Genomic DNA, 18,862 nt, shown 5'->3' with positions numbered 1-18,862 from the left:
ATTTCCCTTAACATTATGTAAGGGCTGAAGGATTCTGAGAATCTTTCCCTGCTCCCTTCTGGATCCCTGAGGGATCCCACAGGATCACTGTCAGTGGGAGGAAGGAGCATTGATCTTTCAGTCCTCCTCCCGTGTGCTGTGCCAGTGTGTCCTTCCGTGTGCTCTGTGCAGTCACAGAGAAGAGCAGAGAGGGAAGGGGCCGGGCCCGGGGCTGTGCCCCGGGGCTGAGCCTTGTGGGCAGCCTGAGGATCTCCTGCAGTGCCACAGGAGCTCTTCTGTCCTGCCTTCTTTGCAGCTGTACCTGTGGGTGAAGGCCCCACATCCAGGACTGAGGCTCTGGGAGATGCTGAGGGTAGGTCAAGGCCTTTCCCCTGGGAGAGCTGCCAGCTCAGAGCCCAAAGCTGGGCCAGGGAGGCAGCGCTGCAGGTGCCAGCACAGAACCATGCATGTGTGTGCCCGCGCCCTGCACGATCCCCTCATCGCTGCTGCGGCTCAGTGGTGCCCGTGCAGATCAGCAGAGATGGCAGAAGCTTCTGTGGCTGTTGAGTTACAGGTGTGTCTGCAGGGAAAACTTCTCCAGCTCCAGGGCTGGATGCTTGGCCCCAACCCAGCTCCCATGGCAGGGGTGAGTAGTGTGTCCCTGCTGACCCCACAGGCTGAGCCCCGCTTTTGTGGGATGCATTCCTGGGAAATGGAACTACTTTCTCTTAAGGTCCTCCAAAAGGAAAGACCCAAGATACTGCAGCCAAAAAGTCTCATGACTCAGATAAATTCCTGAGACAAACACAGAAGGAAGCACCCGGAGGACAAGGTGGGTGCCTTTCCTTCATGCTTCCCCTGGGACTCAGCAGCCGGGGGCTTTGGCTGCACATCTGGACACGCTGTGCCCGGCACAGCGTGAAGGGATCCATGGCAGCCTCGCTGCCCCGCTGCTGCTTTCACATCCTGCAGGGCTGTTTCCCAGCCTGGCCTGGCTGCAATTCCTCCCCAGCCTCTGCAGGATGGAATTTGGCAGTAGCTGACAGGGTGCCCCAACGGTACTGTGGGCCTGAGATCCCCTGCCATTTCCCAGTCTCTGAGAAGATCAGGCGGTGCAGCTGTTTGCACAAGGGAGTGCACTGGCCCAGCCCCAATTACCTGGGCTTTTTCCTGATCTTTACCTGTGACTTAGACAAGCATTGCCTCCTGAAGGTGCCACCTCCCCAGTGGGGAATATTTCCATTTGATCCAGTTGTCCCTTTTTTCCTTTTTCAAGTGATGGACCAAAAGGCTGTTCAGGAGGAGGAACACTCAGGGAGAAGCAGTGGCTCATTGGCAGGTCCTGCTGCGGGAAGGAAGGCGATGCCAGACACGGACACAGGCACAGCAGGTAATTGCTGTGCCGGGCTCAGCCCTGGCCGGGGCTGTGTGGCAGCAGCTCTTCCCCCAGGGCCTGCCCTTGCCCGGCCCAGCAGAAGCCAAAGCTGGAGGCGCCTGGGCTTCCAGGCCTCTGGAGCTGGTTCAGAGCCCCGGGGAAACGGGACTGGTGCAGCAACGTCCCTGGCGCTGCAGCTGCTGCGGAGCTGGCCCTGAGTGCCCAGAGGCCCAAGGCACAGGAGCAGCCCCGAGCGGGAGCCCTGCCGCCAGCCCAGGGCCAGAGCCAGCCCTGGCTCCCGACTGGGCAGGGGCTGCGCTGGGTCCTGACAGGGCCTGAGCCTGTCCCCTGGGGCTGGGGGTGCTGTCACGGGGCAGGGAGGGCCAGGGCTGGCAGTGGCTGCTCAGGGATGGCTTTGGCCCGTGTCCCTGGCAGCAGCCACTGCCCAAGCAGCTGCGCTGCCCCCGGGCTCTCCTCCCGGCCTGCTGGGCTTTCTTGGCTGGCACAGCCTGTGCCAAGGGCCGGCAAGGTGCCTGCAGGCCCCAGCTCTGGGGGAAACAGAGAACGTCCTGCCCGTATCCACCGTGCTGCCAGCTCAGCAGTGCAGCACAGCACGGGCTCACGCTCCCCATCGCTCCCACAGATGCAGCCGGCACCACAAGACCTGTTACCGATGCCCAGGATGGCCTCGGAAGGGGTTTCTGTCAGGGAACAGTCTGCTGGCTAGGGTTACTGGGAGGCGTGCTTTCTTTGGAGCTTGTCTTCATGTTGGGCTGCTTTGGAATCGGGTATTCCTGGAAGAGAAAACAGTGAGTGTTTTGTTGCTCTCCCCCTCAAACAGCTTCTTTTGAAAGTCTAACGTGGTCAGGGAACATTCCCATTGAGACTGCAGTGGGGTTGTGGCCAGTCCATGATTGTCCAAATAACTCTGCTGAGGGTTCTGCTGCTGCCCAGTGCTTCCATTGGCCTCTCAATTGCTGGGCCTTGTCCTGGGGGCCCCGCTGGGTCTGCAGCCAGAGCTGGCTCCCACTGAGGCTGCCTGGCCAAGAGCAGCCCCAGGGGCACGGGGCAGAGGCAGAGGGAGGTGGGGAGGAGAAAGAGCAGGGCCGAGATTGCCCTTGAAAGGCAGAGGCGCTCTGGGGCCCGCTCCTGGCCAGGGACCCTGCCCAGAGCCGTGCCCTGCTGGCCGGGGCCTTGAGGGGCAGCTGTCCAGCTGGGCCCAGCTGTGCCAGCAGCTCCAGCCGTGCTGGGGAGCCTTGCCAGCTCTGGGCCCTGCTGTGCACGAGGGTCCCTGTGTGCCACTGGCAGCTGGGGCCTCAGCCACCTCCTCTCTGCACAGGAGCGCCTTGGGACAGGAGTTGGAAGACAGTGGCTGCACCTCACACCGACAGCGTGAGCAGCCCCTCCAGCAGCAGGAACGGCCTGGACAGCCCTCTCAAGTGTTCTGTGAAGAGGACCCCAGAACAACCGTCGACAAGGAAGCCTCTTATTGCCCCGTAGATCCCACTGCCACCTGCTCTCCCCATTGGCCTCCCCAAGCTGCCTTCATTCCTTTTTTTATCTCAGTCTGTCCCATCCCAGCCAACCCGAGTTCCGCTAGGGACCCCAGGACCAGCCCAGCACCTTCCAGCACCTCCTCAGACCAACACATCCCTTCCCCTGCCCCTGAGCCCCCTGGCCTTGCCCTCTAGGCAATACTGAAGGTGACACCCCACCCCACCCCACCCCTACCCCACCCCACCCCACCCTCCCCCCCCCTCCAACTCCCGCTTGCAGGGTAGGCAATGGCCCATTCCTGTGTTGAAATAAAGAGATGGATTTGTGTCCTAGTTTGAAAGCAAAACCAGTGAGAGGCTCCAAGTCAGAAATACAATTTATTAGGAAACGGGAAAAAAAACTAAAATACATGCAATAATACAAAAGAAAAACCACTGACAGGGTCAGAATACAGCCTGACACCCTGCTAGTTAGGGTGGTGGTAGCAGTCCAGATGAAATGGACTTGTGGAAGTGGTGATCCTGTCGAAACAATCTGGTAGCTCTCATCCTCTGGAAAAGCAGTGGGTAAGGGCGGCGGTTCCTCTGGGAATCCAGTGGAGAGACTGCTTGTTGTGTCCCAAAACCCAGATTATATCCAGCTGGGGATGCTTAGCTCCTCCCCCATGGGCAGAGCATCTCACAGTGGGCTGATATCATTCTGCCTCAAGCTGTGGGTCCTTGATTAGCCATGAAACAGAAATGGCTCTGGGAGGGAGTTATCTCTGAGTCATGTGGCAAGACATTGATGGCCCCATTAACAGGAGATAAGGAAGAAACAATGCCCCTCCTGGTTTCAGCAGCTCTTCAGGATGGCATTAGAATGCATCTTTACACTGCAACCCAGGACAAGCGGTCACCCCAGTGTCCAGGTGGCAGCAGCAGCAAAGCCCACCCAGCACCAGCACTGACTGAGCTCCATGCCCAGGAGGAGCCGTGGATGCCCACGGTGTGGGCAGGCAGAAGCCAGGCAGGGGCTGCTGTTGAAATGGAGGTTTTGGGGGGTTCAATTAAGTTAGCAATATGGACTAAGCATTTAAATTTTAAATTGTAGAATTATGTGTTGAATTTTAACCTTTTACTTAAGAAACCTCTGCCATGGTACAAAGGGCATAGGAAAATGCAAATTTCTGAAGCTTCTTGCTATGAAGGACAATACCAGCGTAATAAATAGGGCAGGAGATCTTTCTCCTTTTTAATGCCTTTATTAAAAAAATTCAGCTCAGGTTGGGGAGAAACGACAGGTCACCCGCACCCCACTGCTCCCAGGAATGGCACGGAGGAGGAGGATGATGCAGCTGTGCCCGCTGGTATGCAGGCAGAGCTGGGGCTTCCGTCCTCGAGGGAGTAGTGGGAATTCCACTTTTTTGGTCTAACATTCCAGGTCCTCTTCCTAGCTGACATCCTTTCAGGTTAGGGTGAAAAGTAAAAAGGATCTTAGCAGATACTGGATTAAGTTCCTCACCTTTGGACATTACTTAGGTTTCTTAGTTCCATGTTGGCTCATTGTTTTTAGGGTTTTTTTCCTGGAAAATTGCAAAATTTGGTGAAATGCATTCTCATCTGCATACTAGCTCTGGTGTCATCCCCCCCACCCTGCTACCTGCAGGCTCAGGTGAATCAGCAGGGGGACAGCTGCGCTTGATTTCTAACCATTAACAGGTAATTGAAGAAAAACTATTAACAAGAGGTGATTGCAATGTGAAGCTACCAACAAGAAACAGTCAAAACTTCAACTCACAACAACTGGCCCTACCTGTTTAACTTTGCAGCCTTAAAAAAAAAGGACACCTTTTTTACACATAACAGTCCCCCCTTTTTTTCTTTGATCAGGCTGAAGCTTAAGCTTGCATCAACTTGCAATTTTTGGCTCATTAGCATAGAATTTCTTATAATTTTTATATTGATTATAAAATTCCTGAGCACTTTGGTGATCATAGTTACTCAATTTCATTCCTTTTTTTGTTTTTTTTTTCAGGTTAATTTCTTTAGAGATCCGTAGGTTATTCTGTACGGCAGATGTCACTATTTTAAATAAGCAGGGAAATAAGAAGAGCAAACTAACATGTGTACACACTGTGAAGAAGGCTTTAGTTTTCCAACCTCTTTTGAAAGTCCATGGGTTATCCCACAAGTGGAATCCAGTGCAGGAGTCCTTTCTTGATTTCTTACATATGCTAGTTTTCTTATTTCGTTTAAGATGCTTCAAACGACTGCTACAACTAATTTGATTTGATAAATTACTGTTTTGGTTTAGGTGAGTTGGTCATTAATATGATTAAGAGCTAATGCGGTCTGATTAGATATTATCTCTAATACTGCTTGTAGCTTCATAATTTTGTTTACTATATATTGCTTCTTCCATTTGGTTTTTCTTAAATCGCTGTATATAGGAACTGTTCAACTTGATCCAGATTCTTTGGGTAATATAAAGAAAGCTTGTTTTATAATCCTAATGATGCAACTGCCAGACCAGTCTCTTGGCAATTTAGTGGATGCTGTAGTAGCATAGATCCAAAACAGGTGTTTAGGGGTCTCCCGAAATGTATGATTAGTTTCTGTTGGGCCCTCCCAATATTTAGAAATTTCTTTCATTCTCCAAAAGAGGTTTATCTCTTTTTTATCATACTCATAAAGTCTATATGTTTTATTGTAAATGCACTTGTTCTCTTTTTTCTTAACAGGCCAAATTCTATTTGGATCTCTTGGGATCCACCGCGTAGCAGAGTCTTTTACTGCTAAATACCTTTTACAAGCCATTCTTCCTACTGGCGTACTGTACCCCTTCCTTTCCTTAACATACATTCTTCTCTTATTAGATTTTTACTTGGGGGTGTTGCTAAATGGTCTTGTTCTCTTCTTGCTTTTACTATTTCTTTTCCTCTGACCAGATTTACCAGGCTTGCTTCAGTAGCATCATGTTCAAAGTACCACCAGGCCTCTTCTACAGGGTGCTCTGCCAGGAGTTGCTGCCTAGAGGTGGCGGTGTTCCGGGCCATCCAATAGATTTTCTCATTCTCTTGATAAAAGATCAACTGGGAGAGGTTAACACAATTACGGCTTAAATTGGTGTGGACTCTCAACAAAGAACTTACTTCTTCTTCCTCACAGAGGGGTTGGTAGTACTCACTGCACGGCTCTCTTGGGCTCCCCAGAGCACCACTAGCAATGAAAGCCATTATTACTACCCTTCCCAAGAGTCCGGTATGGGTCATCTTGCACAGCCTGCCCACCCGGCCTTGCTTCTTGGGGATTTTACTAAGGAGAAGTTCCCAAGCTCTTTAGAGTCTCTTCTATTTGCTTCCCTGGTTAAACCTCTCTTGATCTGTCCTTACTGATTTGGTCTCTCTTAGGGGAGTACTCTGCAGAAGATTAACCCTCAGTCTTTGGTACTGAGTTGGGAGGACTTCACCAGAATTACCTATTAACAATTTTTAACTTTTACAAATCTCTTAAAACACTTTAGGATATGTTATGATTCTAAACTCTTTTCTTATGCAGTTCATCAGTCTTTTTGGCTCTTCCTTTTGAGTGTCAACTTTAAGTCTTTTGGTCCTTTTACAATGGTATACTCAGCTGAATTAACTCCTGATGTGGCTGAATCCTGTCCTGAGTTAGGGGGTGAGGGTGGTGTGGAATCTGATCCAATACGAGAGGGAAACACTGACCAATCTTGTCCAATGCTGGCGGGTGGGACTGGTCCTTTAATTCTCGTGATGTGGGTCCAACCCTTTTCTCTGGTCCGCACAGCTGAATTAGCGATGAGGAGTACCTGAAAGGGGCCTTCAAATTTAGGCATTAATGGTCTACTATTGCAGGATTATTTCAAAACCCAATCTCCTGGGTTAATGTTACGTGCTTTTCTGTCAAGAGGGGAGGTTTGGGGGAGGTATCCTCTTTTTCTAGTATCTAGGTATCCTCTTTTTTCGAAGAATCCTTCCAGGGTTCTTCCAATGACTTCTAAATATTTTCTGGTAGCTGCTTCTTCTTCCAAATAGTCTCCTGTGCTACAGGGTGTTAACAAGAATGGCAGTCCAAGCATCATTTCATAGGGTGAAATCCCTATATCAGACCGGGGTCTTGTTCTGATGCGCAAAAGCATTAGGGGCAAACACTTTAGCCAATTCATTTTTGTTTCTTCGATCAGTTTAGTTAATACTAATTTTTGAGAGTTTTGTTCATCCGTTCCATCCTCCCAGAACTCTGGGGGTGCCACGGAGTATGTAATCTCCATTTTATTCCTAAAACTTCAATTATATTTTGCAATGTTTGGGCCACAAAATGTGGACCTCGGTCTGAGTCTATGGTATTCACCATTCCATATCTGGGGATGATGTTCTCCAAGATTACCCTTGCCACAACCTGGGCTGTTTCCTTTTTTGTCGGGAAGGCTTCTACCCAATGGGTGAGATGATCTACTATAACCAGTAGATGCTTCTATCCTTACTCTGGGGGCATCTTAGTGAAATCCATCTCTATGCTCTGGAAAGGCCTGAGAGTCAATTCCCTCCCTCCAGCTGCTACCTTTTTCATAACCTTCTGGTTCACTTTTTGGCAAATTAAACAGCCTTTTCTAATTGCTTTTGCTAGGTCATATACACTTATGCACAAGTTATTTCTTAGGAAATGATCACATAGTCCTTGGACTCCTCAGTGAGTTAAATTATGTGGTCCTGTTAGCACTGTCCCAGCAAGTGCTTTGTTTAGAAACACCCGTCCATCTGATCTTAACCACTCCCCTCGCTGCCCTTGGTGCAACTTTAAATCTTTTATAGCCTTTACTTTTTTTTTTACTAAATATAGGTTCTTATCTTCCTCCCTCCTCAGGCATGGTTTCTGCTTTAAAAACTTCTACCGGATCCCCTGGTTCTAAAGCTGCTTCCTTTGCTCTCCTGATCAGCTAGCCACAGTTTCACAACTTTAGGCTGAACAGTTTTGGGGGTCCAGTTGCTCCACAGTACCAGCAGCGCCTTTCGCTCAAAGGGGCTTGAGGCCTCTCCATTCCTCCTGTCCCTGACAGTACTGGCGTATCCTTGCCTGCTCCTGGTGGTGGACTCTCCCACTCTTTTGTTACCTTGGATTGTAGGATAGAGTTGCTTGCCCCCCACATTTCCTCTAGCTATAGCGACCATGATACTAGCCTTGGCCTTTGCTTTTTCTTCTTGCCTCCTTAAATATACCTTCAATGCTTCTTTCAATAACTCATTAATGTCCTTCTCTGGCCAATCTTCAATCTTTTCCAGTTTTCTCTGTTTATCAGGCCAAGATGTAGTAAGAAATTGGACCTTTAGTAGCGCCTGACCCTCCTTGGTGTCCGGGTCTGTTCTGGAGTACAACTGGAAGTTCTGCTTTAGGCAATTAAGCCAAGTAGCAGGAGTTTCATCCTTCTCTTGTGCACTCTTGAATGCTAATTTTGTATTAGTTGCATTGGGAACTGATTCTCTGATTCCCCCTGATTATCAAAGACCTGTACTCTATCATGGCCTTCCTTGCTTCCTTCCTCCTGATTAGGGTTCCAATTGGGATCCACTAGTGGCAATTTTTCTGCACCTGATGGCACTTGGGGCCCTGGATGATTATCTTTGTCCCAAATTCTTATGCTAGCACCTCTAATAATTCGGAACTCTTCTGGGGAAAATAATATATTTAGAATGGAATTCATTTCCCCCAAGTGCAGATATTTAGACCTAAGAATTGATCCACTTGGTTTGCAATACCCACAGGGTCTTCAACTCAATTCCCTAACTCCCTCTTGAATCCTCTCACCTCAGAAGCAGTTAGAGGAGCATTCACAAAACCAACACCTCCTGCTACTCCTCCCATAGGAACTTCTCTAAGGGGAAAAAGTCTCTCTACCTTGGAGGTCATGGATCGGGTACCGCAGTGTGGCCCATCTTCAGACACAAAATTACTCATTTGAGGGCTATTAGCATTAACCTGGACCTGCTGTAGGCCAACAGCTGTATCTGGTGATAAGAGGTTACCAGGTAAGGAGGCATTTGTCTCCCAGTTAGGAGGAGGTGGAGGGACAGCAGTAGGAGGGGGAGAAGAGCTTGAGTGCATGTTAAGTGGAGCTGGAGAAGGGGTGGAGCGTGCAGCAGCTGAAGGAGGCACTAGTGGGGGTGCAGAAGCAGCTAAAGGAGTCGAAGGGGGTGGTGAGGGAATGGCCCCCATGGCCGCCGGGGGAAGAGACGGATCTGCTATTTGAGGTGCCCGAAGGAGAGGGTTCTAAGGTGGAGGGGCATCAGGAGGCAAGTAGTCCAGGGGGTGCCACCTTTTACTAATCTCTTTAATTCCAGCATCCCCTCCTTCATTCCCCTCTTTTGTCCTCTGCACCTTACAAATTCGCACTCCTTCATCCTCGAAAGCACTCTTTAACCAACAAGCTACATATAATAATTGCTGGGGATCAGTATCCTCTCGAGCTGTCACACACTGACTCAGCTGTTGACACATCCACTTGTCTTTTGTCCCACACCAGAGCCATCCACCTTGCACATCCAATTCTGGCCACGCTTCTGAACAGTAGTGAATCATCTTAAATTTATCTAAGCCCTCTGTGGCCTCTATAGAGTCCCATCTCTCTAACAGTTCACCTAGGGGAATATGGGGAGTTATATTCCCCAGTCTCTGGCCACTTTCCTTACTATTACACCCTTCCATTTTTTCGGGCCTCAAAAATTACAAAGGTGCTTCTGCTACTGACAGGCAGCTCAAAAGTAAATCCTATTTGTGAAGTCCCAGCCTCCTCTGCCGAAACTCCAATATGCCTGACCCTTTTCGTCAGGACTTTGTTGAGACCTCGGCCTCCTTTGCCAAGACTCAACAAAAAAAACCTCAAGACCCTGGCCTCTGAGGCTGAGTTTGCCTGACCTCCTTTCGTCAGGACTTCGTTTGCCTACAGGACTTTTGGACTTGCCCAAATCCTACTCAGGACTTCTGAATTTGCCTGACGTCCCTTGTCAGGACTTAAAACAAAAGTATGGCCTGATTTTTAGTTTGCCTGACTTCCCCCTGTCAGGACTTACATTACCAGAGCTTTAAAAAACTCGGGATAGGCTTCCTCTGCCAGACCTTGTGCTTTGACTTCCGTCGTCAGGACTTAATAACAAAACTGCCTGATTTTCTAAATTGCGTAACTTCTTTCATTAGGACCTGTATCAGGGCTTTTGGGATGCGTGCCACTCACATACTATTTCCTCCGCACGCCCGGAGGGGGGTCCTCTTTACCCCTTTGGAGGCGCCTCAATCACCAATTCCACTCGCTTCCCCCTGTTCCCGGCCGGCCCCCTGGCGGGGGTGCGGAACCGCGGTACTGAGGGGTCCTCACTCGCTTCGAGGGCCCGAGCTGCCGGCCCTCGTCTCACTCACACACACTCGCTCGCCTCCCCCTCCTGCCGCCGGATACTCTCACCAGTCCGGCGCTGCTCCGTGTCACTGTCCCAAGCCGATCTTCTCTGATCCTGAGAGCCAGCTGTCCTGCAGGTCCAGGGTGGGCGGCCGTCCCAGTCCTGGTGTCCTCTTCAGGTGTGGATCTCCTGGACGAGACCCTAGCATAATAAATAGGGCAGGAGATCTTTCTCCTTTTTAATGCCTTTATTTAAAAAATTCAGCTCAGGTTGGGGAGAAACGACAGGTCGCCCGCACTCCCGCTGCTCCCAGGAGTGGCACGGAGGAGGAGGATGATGCAGCTGTGCCCGCTGGTATGCAGGCAGAGCTGGGGCTTCCATCCTCGAGGGAGTAGTGGGAATTCCGCTTTTTTGGTCTAACATTCCAGGTCCTCTTCCTAGCTGACATCCTTTCAGGTTAGGGTGAGGAGTAAAAAGGATCTTAGCAGGTACTGGATTAAGTTCCTCACCTTTAGACCTTACTTAGGTTTCATAATTCCATGTTGGCTTCTTGGTTTTAGGGTTTTTTTTCCTGGAAAATTGCAAAATTTGGTGAAATGCATTCTCATCTGCATACTAGCTCTGATGTCACCTCCTCCTGCTACCTGCAGGCTCCTGGGAAGCAGCAGGGGGACAGCTGTGCTTGATTTCTAACCATTAACAGGTAATTGAAGAAAAACTATTAACAAGAGGTGATTGCAACATGAAGCTATCAACAACAAATAGTCAACCCTTCAACTCTCAACAACTGGCCCAACCGGTTTAACTTTGCAGCCTTAAAAAAAATGGATAATTTGTTGGGGCGAACACCCCAGGTGTGGAGACACGAGGCTTGACTCCATTTCAGAAGGCTGATTTATTATATATTCTATTAAAATACTACATTAAAACTATACTAAAAGAACAGAGAGGAAAAAATGACCAGAAGGCTACAAAGAAGAAGAATAGAATGGAATGCATAACAAAAATCTTGTGACTGCTCACAGGCTCAACACAGTTGGCTGTGATTGGTCATCAAGTGAAACCAATCCACATGGACCAATGGAAGATGCACCTGTTGCATTCCACAGCAGCAGATAGTTATTGTTTACATTTCTTTCCTGGGGCCCTCAGCTCCTCAGGAGGGGAAAAATCCTAGGAAAGGATTTTTAATAAAATATCATAGCTACAGATAACTTTTTTACTCATAACACCAGGAGAAGACCAGGGAATGCAGGAAGGCTAGACTAAGGAGCTCCTCTGTCTCCAAGCTGATCCAAACCAACAGACGTACTCAAATAAGCACCAGGGGACCACAGTGCACGCACAAAGGAGAAAAGTTCAAAAGTTCAGTCATGACCAAGACCACAGCCTTCGGCCTCAGAGACCACCAAAGACCCCAGTGTGACCACCACAGGAAACAACGCGTGCCCAGAAGGGCGTGGATCTCATCGCCATGGGAGGGGAGGACAGGCGGGGCCAGGGGTTGAATGTGCATGAAGAGATTGTGTAATGCATTGCATATGGAACAGGTTTGTGAACAAAGATGTGGCTCGGACCAGGGCTCGGGGCACAAGTTTTCATGAGAGCCATCTCACCTGTGCCAGGCCCTGACACGCGTACCCACTTCATAACTACATCAGTTTGTGGAGTGGCGCTACAGGACATGAAATGTAACAACGCAGACACGCATCTCTCCAAGGTAAAAAAGGGGGCAGTTGAATTTCTGACTCCAACATTTACAGATTTCCAAAAGTGACAGTGGATTGGAGGGTGAAAGTGCCACTTCTCCAATGACACTGGACAAACCAACAGTCCATCAAATTTCTCCTCCTGCAGAAAAGAATGCATAACAATACATTATTTGCATAACGTGTGTGAGAAAGTTTGTTACAAGAATGTAAACATCAGAAGGTTTAGAAAAACTTGTCCTAGGGTGAGGTTATGATGCTTGCATCCCCAATCGTGTGTTCTGTTAATGCTGGATATTACGTACTGTGCCTTCACGACTGGCCCTGAAGAGCAAGGTTTGTTTTGGTTTGTTATCAGCCTGCTCCCCCACGGCTGGCAGGACAGACAGACAGCTCAGTTCATAATGCAGCTTTTGCTTTTTGCTTTGCTTGCTGTTGCTTGCTTTGCTCTTGCTTCTGCTTGTGCTCCTGCTTTGCTTTTGCTTTTTGGCTTCTGCTTGTTAGTCAGTTTAGCTAAGCAGTCCAGATTTTTCCCTGGACTGTTTTTCCTTTCCCTTTTTGAAACCACTCACACCTGCTCCAGACTGGGACCTGGGAAACACCGAGAGTTTGCATCCTGTGGCCTGCAGCAGCTATCCCCAGCGCCGGAGGGAGCGACAGCAGAGCCACCACTGCCAGGAAAGACTTTCTGAATTTGTCATCCTTTTCAGATGGGTGAAAGCATTGTCATCTGGTATTGTTCATTTTGTGTGCTGGGGGTGTTTTGCCTGTCAAATAAACAGGTTCTTTCCACTTCTCTGCAAGGAATCCTACCCGAACTGCTGGGGGGAAGGGGCCATGTGGGGTTGCTTTCTGGGGGGCCCCTTTGGAGGTTTTCTCCCAGAGTGACCCTAATCCAGGACAGAACATTAAAAACCAGGGCGACAGTGGAGTCTATTTATTCTGCATATGGCTTCACTGTGACCAGCGGTGGGAAGGGAAGGGAAGGGAAGGGAAGGGAAGGGAAGGGAAGGGAAGGGAAGGGAAGGGAAGGGAAGGGAAGGGAAGGGAAGGGAAGGGAAGGGAAGGGAAGGGAAGGGAAGGGAAGGGAAGGGAAGGGAAGGGAAGGGAAGGGAAGGGAAGGGAAGGGAAGGGCTGTGTAGCCTCAGGGTCCGACAGGGCTGGTGATCAGCCCCAGAGACACAACAACCCAGGTGCAACCAGACTTGATTTCCAGGTCGAAACACTCGGCATAGCTGGCCTGGACTTCCCTGTAGGGCACGTGGGGGCTTTGGAGTCCCCCGTAAGGTGCACGACGGTGTGGGGCCCCTTGTGACACACCCAGGGATATTTTAGGTTTCCTCTGAGGCAGGGAGGGCAATGGGGTCCACTTCAAGTCATGCAAGGGATTTGGAATCCTGTGTGAGGCATGTAGAGGGTTTGGGATCTCTCCCAAGGTGTGCAGGGTGCTGGGATGTCTCCTGAGGCACATGTCGGGGTCCTGGGGTCTCATTTCACATGTAGAATGGGCTGTGGACTCTCGTAAGCGTGCAGGTGCTTTGTGTCCCTCCTGCTGCACGCAGTGGGGCTGGAGTGTCTGCTGAGGCACGCAGGGGACGGGGACCTCCGGCAGTCCCTCCCGGGCCCGTGCGGCTCGGGGCTGCCGCGGCCCAGGGCCAGCCGCCGTGCCGGGATGGCAGTGGCGAGGCGCCGAGGCGGAGCTGCCCCGCCGGGTCACGCTGCACCGGCACGGCACGGGCGGTGCTGAGCGCCGGGCAGTCGGCACCACCAGCCCAGGGGCCACAGCCCCGGCCCTGCCTCTTTTGGGGCCAGGCACAGACAGCCCCATGGGACGGGCACCGCTCAGCGCCCGAGGGGACGGAACAGATGCCAGAGGAGCCCCAGGAGCCCTGGACAGGGCCCTGGCGTTGCCCGCCCGGCTCCCCCGGGCCTGTGGCCATCCCGGGCAGCAGGGGCTCGCTCTGGGCCGTGCTCTCCCCGGCCAGCGGGGCTCCGGGCCAGCACCCGGCTCCTGCCACTGCCCTGAGAATGCTGAGGGGCTTTCGGGGCGGAACTGAACTTGACAGGGACAGAATTCATAGGAGACTTGTTCTGGCCTTTTAAAAGGTTAACTGAGAAACAACTTAAAATCCCAGGCTAAATCGTCTGCTTTAACGTGTGGGGATTCCTTCAAGACCCTTCCTAATTCCCGTGGTGCCGGGCCGGGCCACGTCCCAGCGAGCAACAAGACACAGCAGCTCGATGGATGCAGCACGGCTGGCACCAGGGAAATGAGTCAGTGTCCCTACAGCTGCCTGCTCTGCCTGCACGGCTGTCACGCAACAGCAATGTTACAGAAGGAACAGGCATTTTTACATCCTCACGACCGTGTGATCTTTGGTCCTGGCGGTGGATCAGAGAGAAAAGCCAAATGTGACAGAGTAAACGTGACTGTAGGAGAGGGATGCCTCAGCAGAGGGTCTGGGGACCTGTGGTGCCAGCCAGTGGCCCGGCACTCGGACACAGCAGCAAGACCCCAGACTATCACACTTCACCTGGGAGGGTAGAAAAGCTCAGGGGTTCTTTGTTCAAGGTCCTCCAGAGGCACCAGCTGAAGCTGCCACAGTTCCACCTTGATAAAACTGTTTAAAAAGATCCAGAGGTCTGACACTCTGCTGTGGAGGACATTCCACATGTTATATTTGCCCAATTATCCAATTTTAAAAGAAGCCACAAAAACAACCAAACAAAATGAAACGAAACAGCAATTTGAATTATGTAGCTTAATATATATACAATTGAATACATTCAAAATATTGATAGTATCATTTGCTGGAAGTAACGAATAATTTGGTCCTGATAATAGCGTATAAGCAAAAATAACCATGCGGGGTATGCGTGGGGTACGGAGTGCAGGGCTTTTGGACCCCCGTCACCTCACGGACTAGCGTGTCAAGCCAAAATTCCCCTTTTTATGCTGTATGTCATTACCATCTCCTCCCATTTTCAATTCATCACACTTGTATCACTGCCCTCATCATCACCTTTACCACGCATGCTCCACACTTCTTTAAGTAAGTTGTACCACTGTTTGGGGATATTCTTTGAGGAAGGCCTCCCCTCTTCCTCCATGTCCTGTAGTTCACCTTTTGGATTACACATGCGCACCAAGCTGCTACAGTATAAGCCAATACTGTGTTCTAACATTAAAGCAGTGGATCTCATATAATCAACATTTTCCTGGTGTCCAACCAAATTCTCCTCTCTTCCACTAAATTTAATCATAGTTATCTCTTGCTTCCTCCTGTTCTGAACATCTGCAGGAGACCTGTAGGGAGAGGGATAAACCCTCCTCTCCCTTTCTTGCTTGGCATTACACCTTTAACTGTTTTATTATTTCCAAATATTAATTACTTTATTAATATTGATTACTCTTTCAAATTTGTCAGCATGAATCATATCTATTTACCACACACAGTTCTCATCTTTTGGGCATTTAGGAGCTTTTCATTTTGCTTTGCACCCAAGAAAAATATACCCCCAAATGTGCACAAATAACTCCTTTCGCATGTCCTCCTTTTCAGCTGGTTTTTCCATTGTTCTCTGCTATCTTGTCCTCATCTTTCCACAATTCCTGTGTCTATTCAAGTCCAGCCTGGGACCGTGCACGCCTTTGCTTTAGTTCTGTAGTGATTTATGCCCAGCCATCCTGCCAACCACACCCATTTCAATGTTGCAACAACCTAACTCTGGGCTGCAGTATGTGAATCTCACTCTGCTGTGTGAGCTGGCAGAGCACCAGAGCAGGCACTGAAGAAGGGGCATTTGGTACATTAGTGAAGTGAGTGCTGGAACCTGGGCTAGCTCTTAGAACTCCGGCACTACGGCAGGAGTCGGGAACTGCCTCGCTAGGGGGATTTACCAGAGGCAGAGCCTTTAGTGCCACTTGCTCTCCAGTGCCAGACACAAGCCACGACAGGGACGAGGCACAGGAGAAAGGAGGAGGCGTCCCGTCTTCAGGTTCCGCAAGGAACAGTTTAGTCCAGGCGAAGAGAACAGGATGAAAAGCCCCTAGCTGTACTGCCCAAGGGGTTTTGTACACATACAAGTCATGGGGTGGATGCAAACAATGAACCAATAGGGAATGCTCAGGAGAGGAGTGAGGGGATTACATCAAGTGTCTGGGGCCAGTTGGGGTAGGAGGGTGGAGAGGATGGGTCACAAGGGCCAATGGGGCTCCCAGGAGTAGGGGAATTCCAAAGGGGAGTTGCAGTCAGGGATTGGCCCAAAGGTTTGGGAACCAAGGGGCTGGGTTGCCTTGACAGGCAGGGAAAGAGCTGGAACAAGGGGTGGGGAAGGGCACGAGGGACAGTTTGGAGGGAGGGTAAAACCCACAGGTGAACCAAGTCAGGAAAAAAAATGGGGGATAACAGAGCCCTTAAACAACACTTAAAATGAAATCAATAAAATAAATTTGAACTGCAACAATAAGAGCATCTTGAGGGACACAGCCTGACCAGCAATGTCAGCAGGCAAAAGAAAGGTTTTGCTAAGCAATGGCCCTTTGATGAAGCAAAACATTTACAATCAGGGCAGTCCATTCATGCGGACGGGCGCACACTCTGGGGGTAGAGCTGAGGCCATGAGGTCACAGCAGGGCTCTGGGGTCACAGCAGGCTGAGCTCTCAGCAGGCCCTGAGGTCACAGAGGTGCCAGAGGTGCCAGAGCCCCGTGGTTGCAGAGCAGCACAAGGAGCCAGCACTCAGTCCCTGAGCACAACTGTTGCGGCAGCAGCAGCGGTGGCAGCAGCGGTGCTGACGTTGGGACAGCGGTGTCAGGACAGCGGTGGCAGCAAGAGCTGCGGGACTGGCGGAGGACAAGGCACCATGGCCCTTGCTCTGCACCTCCTACTCCTGCTGCTCCTGGCCGTGGCCCTGCCTGCCAGGGCTGCCCAGGCTGCTCCGCTGCAAGCGCGGCGAGCAGGTGAGCCGGCAGCCTGGCTGCCCTTTCGCGGGACAGCGCTCCCGGCTCCCTGGGAAGCGCTGGGGATGGTTTTGCCCAGGGCTTTTGGGAGGGTTTCCTCTGTGGGAGGGAGAGAGACCCCACGGGCCCTGGGCTACTCCAGCCACCCCTCCAGAGATGTTGCAAAGGGCCTGCAAAGAAGTTGGAGAGTGACCAGGAGCCAGCCCAGAGCTCCCCAGGCCCCTGTGCACCTTTGGCCATGTCCATTCACATCTGGCTCCCACAGCCTTACCCAACACCCCTGCATTGCCCAGTTCCCTGTGGCAAAGGGGATCCCAGCACACCATGGAAATGGTTCTGGTCTCTGCTCCCTTCTAGCCTGGAATCGTGACATGGGTTTTCAGGACGTCCTGATGAATGATGGTTTGAAGTTCCTGGAGGATGCTGGAGGCAAGTTTTCATTCTGCCTTTCCTTAGTGAATAATAAGGGTCAGTGCAACAGAAGCTCACTTATAAACCATTTCCCTTAACAAAATCTTAAGATTAAAAGAATCTGGAAACCTTGCCCTGCTCCCTTCTGGAGGCCTGCGGGCTCCCACAGGATCACTGTCAGTGGGAGGAAGGAGCATTGATCTTTCAGTCCTCCTCCCGTGTGCTGTGCCAGTGTGTCCTTCCGTGTGCTCTGTGCAGTCACAGAGAAGAGCAGAGAGGGAAGGGGCCGGGCCCAGGGCTGTGCCTCGGGGCTGAGCCTTGTGGGCAGCCCGAGGATCTCCTGCAGTGCCACAGGAGCTCTTCTGTCCTGCCTTTCTTTGCAGCTGAACCTGCCGGTGAAGGGCCCACATCCAGGACTGAGGCTCTGGGAGATGCTGAGGGTAGGTCAAGGCCTTTCCCCTGGGAGAGCTGCCAGCTCAGAGCCCAAAGCTGGGCCAGGGAGGCAGCGCTGCAGGTGCCAGCACAGAACCATGCATGTGTGTGCCCTCGCCCTGCACGATCCCCTCACCGCTGCTGCGGCTCAGTGGTGCCCGTGCAGATCAGCAGAGATGGCAGAAGCTTCTGTGGCTATTGAGTTACAGGTGTGTCTGCAGGGAGGACTTCTCCAGCTCCAGGGCTGGATGCTTGGCCCCAACCCAGCTCCCATGGCAGGGGTGAGTAGTGTGTCCCTGCTGACCCCACAGGCTGAGCCCTGCTTTTGTGGGATCCATTCCTGGGAAATGGAACTACTTTCTCTTAAGGTCCTCCGACAGGAGAAACCAAAGACATGGCAGGCAAGAAATTCCAGGACCCATTAGTAATCATGTGGCAAATGCTGAAGGAACGTCTGCAGAGAAGACAAGGTGGGTGCATTTCCCTCATTCTTCCCCAGGGTCTCAGCAGCCGGGGAAGACTTTGGCTGCACATCTAGACACGCCGTGCCTGGCACAGCTGGAAGGGATCCATGGCAGCCTCGCTGCCCTGCTGCTGCTTTCACGCCCTGCAGGGCTGTTTCCCACCCTGGCCTGGCTGCAGCTTCTGCCCAGCCTCTGCAGGAAGGCATTTGGCATCAGCTGACAGACAGCCCAAACTGGACCACCGGACATGCCCACCCTCAGACCCCCTGCACTTCCTGGTGTCCAGGCAGATCAGATGTTGGGGCTCTATGAGGAAGGAAGCAGCCTTGGGTTGTCCCAAAATCCTGGGTGTTTTCTGATCCTTATCCATTCCTTTCACAAGTGATGCCTCCTGAAATTGTCCCCTTGCCCATTCCCAGTCAGGAATGTTTCCATCTGATCCAGCTGTCTCTTTTCCATTTTCCAGAAATGAAAGGAGAGCCTGTGCAGAAGGAAGCATTTCCCAGAGGAAGCAGTGGTTCTGTGCCAGCCTCTGCTGCAGGAAGGGAGGCCATGCCAGGCACAGACACAGGAGGTAATTGCTGTGCCTCTGGGCCTGAGCCCTGCTGAGGCTTGAGCTGCCCTCTCTGCTGCTTGGCAGTGCAGG

General features: G+C 51.3%; 1 protein-coding gene across 1 annotated transcript in view; it reads left to right on the top strand.

The window, feature by feature from the left end:
• The window catches only part of LOC135291266 (uncharacterized), a 425,721-nt gene that overhangs the window by 385,933 nt on the left and 20,926 nt on the right, over nucleotides 1-18,862 (top strand). The window lies entirely within an intron of this gene.

Source organism: Passer domesticus, chromosome Z (genome assembly GCF_036417665.1).
Source record: "Passer domesticus isolate bPasDom1 chromosome Z, bPasDom1.hap1, whole genome shotgun sequence".
In the NCBI taxonomy this organism is placed as follows: domain Eukaryota; kingdom Metazoa; phylum Chordata; class Aves; order Passeriformes; family Passeridae; genus Passer; species Passer domesticus.
This window is presented reverse-complemented; position numbering and strand designations above follow the sequence as displayed.